Raw genomic sequence first — 8,200 nt, forward strand, 5'->3', positions numbered from 1 at the left:
TGGGCGACGCGTTGACGCACAAATGGATATCGTCCGAGCGTTCACACAGTCATATAAACTTCTTTACGAGAGGGAGTCCCACATGAATGTAGGGGTCAGGGAAGTCCTATCTGACCTACCAGTCTCTCGGAACCTACAAGATGATGCTACGCTCTTGTCGGCGGTGACTTTGGAAGAACTGCGAGAGGCTCTGTTGCGTGGCTCTCCCAACAAAACGCCTGGCCCTGACGGCCTCCCTCTTGAATTTTACAAGCGGTTCTTTGATCTCATGGGCCCAATGTGGGTCAGGATGTACAGTGAACTCCTGGACGCCGATTTTCAGGTACCATCTGACTTTACTGAGGGTCTCTTGATCCCTGTGCCCAAACCCGGCGGAGGCCGTCGCCCTCTTGATTTTCGCCCGTTGACAATGCTAAACACTGACTATAAGCTGTTGACACGCATGCTCCGTGAGAGGCTCAAACCTACGGTAATGGCGGCCATTCACACTGATCAAACCTGCCTCGGGGGCGACACTAATGTGTTTACGACTTTAAGCACCTATAGAGACGTGGTGGCGCTCATGCAAACTTGCCGCCTCCAAGGCGCTCTTGTTGCGCTGGACTTCGACCATGCTTTCGACCGCGTTAACCATGGTTTCCTGCGTGCTGTTATGGAACACATCGGTGTCCCGCGTCTGACGACGTCTGTTGTGCTTCGATTGATCCATGGGGCTGTCACGAGGATTATGATCAACGGCTGTCGGTCCGCCCCCGTCCGTGTCAACAGGTCCGTCCGGCAGGGTTGTCCTCTTTCTGCCATGCTCTTCGCCGTTGCCCTCGAACCAGCTCTTCACGGACTACGGCGACGCTTAGAAGAACTTACCCTCCGTTCCGTAACCTTTCGATGTGGTGCATACGCCGACGATGTGATGTTCTTAGCACGGTCTGGTGACGAAATACACACGGCGTTTTCCTGGCTCCACCAGTATGGGGCGGTGGCAGGCAGTGTGCTCAACCTTCGGAAATCACGCTACATGAAGGTAGGACGAGGAATGCCTGCAGGTCTGGCCGTACCTCTGACAAAGGTCCCGATGCTCAAGTGTTTAGGGATATCACTCCATCGACAAATACAACGCACGGCGGCCTTTACGTATCGTATGGTCTTACGACGACTCCGTTTAGAGGCTCGTCTCAATAAATTCAGATCATTGAACATTTTGCAACGCGCCCAATACGTCAATGTGTACATGGCTTCTCACCTTAACCATTACGCCCATGTACTGCCGATAACGGACACGATGGCTTCCAGGATACAGGCAGTGTTTGGACTCGTGGTGAACGATGGTGTTGTTTTCAAGATCCGTTTTGTTACGCTTACTTTACCCTTCGACAAAGGCGGTGTTGGACTCACTCGCGTCAAGCACAGAGCGCTGGCACTGTATCTCCGTTCCATGAGGCGACTCTGGCTTTCACCAACAGCCAGTCTCCCCGGCCTACTGATTGAAGAAGTGGCCCCACGTACGCTGTACCCACCGGTACCAGTTGGACATTTATCGCCCTCGCTGTCACATATTAGAACGTTTTTCGTAGAGCATAGGTATGTGTTGCGGGTTATATCGGAGACACGGAATCCGACAGCGAAGACTTATTATAGTGCTCTCCAGCACTGGACTCCGGATAACGACATTGTACGGCGCCACCCTACGGTCGACTGGCCACGGGTATGGCGAGCCATCCACGCGCCGTTCCTGTCTACTTTCGTGCGGTCGACGTGGTATGTGGTCGTTAACGAGAAACTTCCAACCCGACAACGGCTGCATGCCATTCACCTAATTGACGACCCTGTGTGCCCCCGTTGCACGACGTTAGACACGGACGAACATAGACTGAACTGTGGCCCCGCGCGTGAGTGCTGGAAACTGATCCGCCAGATCCTGGCTTTCCTGCTCCGCCGCCCCTACGTTTCGATTTTACCCCAAGAACTCTTTCATCCCGACGCTGTCTATTTCCCTATGACCCGGATGAATGCGGTTAATTGGGTACGAGGAATGGCGATACACTACATATACCGCGATGGAGACAAAGACGTCCTCGATTTATGGTACTATATGATCGACGAGTTTCTGGTCTTAACGAACAGACAGGATTACCGGAACCTTTTTGGAACTATTTGGGTTCGTCATTCATGGACCCACCACCCAGCTGGGGTGTGCCGGGTGTGAGAAGACATTAACTTGTAGATGTGATCTTTCCACGATTCCCCTATGGTAACAGAAACAGTCTCTGACTGTGTGCAGCGGCCCCGGGCGCTCCAACGATTGGTGGCTGGTGATGTCCAATGTAATGACGACCGCCCGTTCCTGGCCGCCCGCCTAGCAATGTGATCGCGGCGAGCAAGATGGCCCTTTTTAGTTCACTTTATTGGCAACTTTTTGCGCATGGCTGCCTTGTTTTTTTTATGCATTCTCAAAAAAAAAAAGTGGTAGAGCGTTCGCTTTGCATGTGAAAGGCCCCGGGTTCGATCCCCGGCATCTCCAAAATTTTAAATTCGTCAACAGTGTAGAATAACCATGTGCAATGTAATTCTAAAAGACCCAAGAGGCATCCCAATTTTACAATGCCAAAATCAAAAGCTTACACTGCATCTACTCAGTCGTTAAGATACACACTGTAAACTACTGTGATGTGCATGGAAGAAGGTCATTTCAATTGTACCACAGATTAGATTAGATTAGTTTAATACTTGTTCCAAAAAAAAAAAAAAAAAAAAAAAAGGTAGCGTCTTGAATTCTATATAAAAGTATCAATAAGATATATAATTAAAAAAAAAGGGTTAAAAAAAAGTTGGTAGAGCACTTGCCCGCGAAAGGCAAAGGTCCCGAGTTCGAGTCCCGGTCGGGCACACAGTTTTAATCTGCTAGGAAGTTTCAGAGTGACTATTATTGCAGTGTTGCTTGAACGTCGTCAGGTCGCTCATTGAGCATTCCTGTGTAATACTGTTTCTGGTGACGAGTTAACTTCCTAAGAAGAAATGAAAGGCTGAGCCCTACCAAAAGCCCTAAACTCAAGCAAAGAGTAATGTGAACATAATATATTCCATCTGACAGTTCCAGAAGTGTTACACACTACGAATTCTTCCCCAAGGATGTGTCCATCACAACTGGAATTTGTTGCTAACAGTTGAGATGCATATCGATCGCAGTGCATGATAATCGAACGACAAAACTACATCATGTGTGCTACTGCATGATGACGCACTCTGTTGATTTGAGAAACAAAACTATCCAGGACACTGATAGGGAAGTCATCTCTCAGGCACTTGCTCCTCTGATCACATATTTGTAAAATCTTACCTTTCCCGCTCTTGATCGATCAACCGCCAAGGCAACTCATTTCTAGACGAAAATGCTATTCAGAATACACTGGTTTAATGACATCGTTAGAACCAGTATGTTTCGAAAGGCGTAGAATTTGTAAACTACTTTAGCATTGCTCGAACAGTCCACTGGTGTAATGCCGGTCCACAGTGTCCATCGGGCACAATATTTCGGCGATCAGACATGTAGCCATGGTTAGGTGCTCTGACGAACTGAGCTCCTGAGGGTGGGTGGGCGTCTTAAAGCCTCTCCCTTTGCGAGGTGTTCTCTCCGCGGTCCGCCCCCGCGCGTCAGCGGTCGGTGAGACGCTGGCGTCGGCGTCTGTGGTGGCGTCGGTGTAACTGCCTCGTCCGCCCTATTCGCCCGTTCGTTTCGTTTGCTGAGCTCAGAGCGTCGTGCCTGATCGCCGAAATATTGTGCCCGTTGGATACTATGTGCCGGCAGTACACCCGTGGACTGTTCGAGCAAGAAATACGCCGGGAGAAACTGAAGAATTACTTTAGCGCTGACAGATTGTTTTAGATATTGTAAAAGCATTAGTAGAATATTACCGACCGAATCTTACGACTCCCTTATTGAGTTTCTATCTCCCTGCTTGTAGCTGTGATACAAAAGAGTTAAAAACCTAGCTTTCAGCGAGTCTCTAAAGGCGAACGAAAGCAGCTTGTAGCTGTTAGGCTGGTACACTACCTCGGAGCTATCGAAGTAGCCGTTGTGATAGATAAATCGCAACATAAGAGACGAGAGAAGTTGTATTTCCCGCGTGAAACGACTTTAGTGGACCCAAAAGCATTAACTGATATCCTTATGTCACATGTCAAGAGAAAATCCTTCAATTGAAATGACACGATAATATAAAATGAATTTAGTAGAATACTTCCGTGCCATTAAGGAAGCAACACGTCGGTCACAGAATTTGCCAATTTTCAGTTATGCTGCCAGGAAGGATACTTGTTGAGGTGTTCTGTGAGTGACCTCGGAAGTGACTATAACTTCGTCTCAGAGTTGTGGGTGGCAAGAGCCGGAATATCCTTATTATATGTCAATGAGTCTTATTCGGATTTCTGTAACTAGGTGTAGAGGCTAGAGTACAATTACTTGTAAGACATTGATGCACTGCGTACAAACGAAACGCCATAAATTAATAACTGCGACAGTTATTTGTGTTTTACCATATTAGTCTCCGCGAAACCTTCACCAGACTCGATTCACAATTACGGAGCGTCTCCAATGGTTGAATGGCAACGTATCTTTGCTATACGTTATTGTTATCGAGAGCACTGTCATTGGCACACCCGGCATGACCTGGCTTCTTGTTGTCACCTTTTCTGACGGATATTCTGCCGTTGCTCGAAACGTGGAAACTTAAGGTGAATTCGAATATCCCATATGGCGAAAATCTGATGTTTCTCTTCTTCCTTCTTTCAGCTCTCACTTTCAAAAAATAGTAACAGTAAGTGGCATAAAAGCTCCCGTGAATCAACGATTAATAATGCAGTCGTAATTAGTGGAATCTGACAAACTCCATCTGTCATCTGATAATTGTGAAACACTACATTTTTCGTCTACACAGCATCGCAGTATGAAGAACTCAAGGGTTTCGTAGGATTCCTATACTTAATTTCGTTGTGTTCGTTTTTAGTGACAGTAGGGGAGGAGCAAAACCATCTGACTTGAAACGTACTTTTCCAGCAAGGTTTGAATCTTTGGCTACAGTTACAGTAGCACATCCAGTGAGGTACCAAGAATGTGAGCATATACTCATTGCTGTACTATAGGCTACGGTAGAAAGAAGCAGGTTCCCCACAAAGTAAACGATGAGAGACACTGTAATCAACGCATAAATTAACCATCTCGCAAACGTAAATTTTGCAAATCGCTGTCACTTATTAAACATGAATTGTTCAGAAATTGCAACCATATCTAGTGAAATGAGTAGGTTAATGCAGCTCCAGTCTGTCGGTATAACTGAGTTGCCAAACATTTTCCGAATAGCTCTTAAGATAGAAATTGTGTGTGTGTGTGTGTGTGTGTGTGTGTGTGTGTGTGTGTGTTTAGTGTCTGTTCTTTCAGACATGTCGAAAAGAACAGACACTATGATTCGAAACAGATAGCCTTGTTAAATATCAAAGGACGGATGTCCTGCCTGTCACCGGGCGTTAAAATACAGCTACGGCGGCAGATGAAAATTTGTGCCTGGCCACGTTCGGACCCGGATTCGTGCTGTCTTCTCTTTCGGACATGTCCGAAAGAACAGACACCACACCTATTTGCATATACAGGGTGCGTCAGGAGGAACAGTAGTTATTTTAGTAGGTGGTTGTATACACGAATTACATTAAAAATTCTATATAAATGTGTCTACCTTTTATTGAGTACAGAGATACAGCTGTTAGTACGTAACCCTAACAAACTCAAAGCTAAGGCAAATGAGGACGTTCAAAGCTGATTTTCAAAAATTCCCCCACCAACTTCAATGCACTTTTGACTTCTCTTGATAACACCACGTGTAGCTCTTCCGAGGTTGTCTTTGCATTCTTTTATGAGGGCTGCACTCTTAGTAATAGGACCGATCAAATCGGCTCTTCGGTTTGCTTTTTCTTTGTAGACTTCGCCTTTCAACCACGCCCACAGGCAAAAATCCAAAGTGATAAGGTCCGGGGTCCTTCGTGGTTAAGAAAAGTGCCCATATCTACTGATCCACCTTCCGGGAAACGTTAAGTTTGGATGATGTCTCACCTGACGACTGTGTCAGGAGCCCCGTCATTCTGGAGGAACATACGCATTCTTGTAGCCAAAGAAACCTCATCCAATAATGCTAGAAGCTCATTTTCAAGGAAGTATAGCCAACGTGGTCCTGTAAGGAAAAAACAAACGAAACGAAAATGCATTGAACCCAGCTGTATGTACTCAATAAAAATTGGACACATGTTATATGGCATTTTTTCTGCAGTTTGTCTATACTACCGCCTCCTACAACATTTACTATTCCTCCTGAAACATCCTGTGTAATTATTCAGGTCTCGACGGGCCATCGAAAGTTTTCAATGCTAGACGCACGTCATCGTCCGAACCCTCGCGGGTATGCAGTGTGGCTGCGAGCGAGTGGAATAATGGCCGGGGGGAACCATGTATGTGGTATGCGGCAGACATGGGAATTTGTGTCTGACGAGGAGCGTGTGTAGATAGGTCCTGCAGGAAAGTTGGCCTTTGTATCCTGATAGCCCAACTCTGATCAGGTCCACACTGCTTATTGTGATGCCGACGAGTACGTGTTTTACGTGAAATTTATGGATCCCCTTCACGTTGAAAGATTACAGTCGTGACATGGTTCTAAAGATCCGTTCAAGCATATTGATAATTCCGTTAGTATGGTGTCACTCGCAGATGCTGAAATCGAATATACCAATGTTCGAGTGTTCAACCTCCCACCGGAAGTTGATGACCATTTTCAAAAGGACATACTGACTCCTTATGGTAACGTGAAAAACGTCCGTCGTGAACGTTATTCTACTCAACACAGATTACAGTGATATAGTGTAATTCGTTCCATGGAAATGCACGTCAAACGCAATATTCCATCACATTTACAAGTGTGTGGTTACCGCGTCCGTGTCATGTATACTGGTCAAGAGGTAATCTGCTTCCTATGTAATGAAATTGGACACGTTCGGTCAAATTGTGCGCAGAGGGTTTTTGTATTAAACCCGTCATTAGTGCAAATGGCTCAAATGGCTCTGAGCACTATGGGACTTAACTTCTGAGGTCATCAGTCCCCTGTAACTCAGAACTACTTAAACCTAACTAACCTAAGGACATCACACACATCCATGCCCGAGGCAGGATTAGAACTTGCGACCGTAGCGGTCGCGTGGCTCCAGCCTGTAGCGCCTAGAACCGCTCGGCCACTTCGGCCGGCGTCATTAGTGCAGCGTCGCAAATTGACGGTTGCTGATCTTGCTTCTTCTCCTCCCGTCGTCGGCCCTACTTCTCCTTCGGATTATAATGAACAAACAGTCAGTGTCAATGAATTTCAGCCTTTACCTCCGCAACAGGTTCAGAATCCTATTGATCCCAGGACAGAACTTAAAACGGCAACAAACAAGCGTCGTCGCACTCAGGATGGTAATGGTGAGGATTTGGCTGTGCCTTCTGCGCCAACCTCCTCCGCATCTATTGTGTCCCCTGCTCCTCTCGATAATACGATACCTCCTATCCGTAGTACGGTGAGCAGAGAAGAAGTTATCCCCAGCATCCCTCCTGCTCGCGAAGTGGCTCCTTGTGAGCTGCCTGTGTGTGAAGAGGGAGGGGATTCCCCCCCCCCCCCCCCTTTAGTCTTTGTGTCCTCCGTTACAGACTGAGACGATGCAGTGTCCTCCTGTTCATTCGCCTTCAGCCGCCGACGGTTTCCTACATTTGCCGCCTACAGCAACTCCAGGGGAGAATAAAATTAGCGACCAAGTATCACCTGTTGTGTAGCTAATTCCACAGCATTCTTCCGCCTTACTGACTGGAACTGCATTACATGACCCTAGTTTTGGAGGGGAGGACGCTGTGTCTATGACCCCTCCCACGCCACCATCTGCAGAGGCCGCCATCCTGCGTAGCCGACAGAAACAGCGTATACAACCTGACCGTGGGGTGGCATGTAAGAAATCTAAGAAAAAAGGTTGCGATGACGGGGTTCTGGTCCCCCGATGTCTGATTCCTCTGCTGATTCCTCAATGGAACTTGACTCTCAGCTGTCTACCTAATTCTATAATCATGCTCATAAATTAATGACAATGCTGATACATGGTGAAACAACGCTCTGGTGAGCGGTTTGCGGGTTTAAATCACCTC

Source organism: Schistocerca gregaria, chromosome X, assembly GCF_023897955.1.
Source record: "Schistocerca gregaria isolate iqSchGreg1 chromosome X, iqSchGreg1.2, whole genome shotgun sequence".
NCBI classification, from domain to species: Eukaryota; Metazoa; Arthropoda; class Insecta; order Orthoptera; family Acrididae; genus Schistocerca; species Schistocerca gregaria.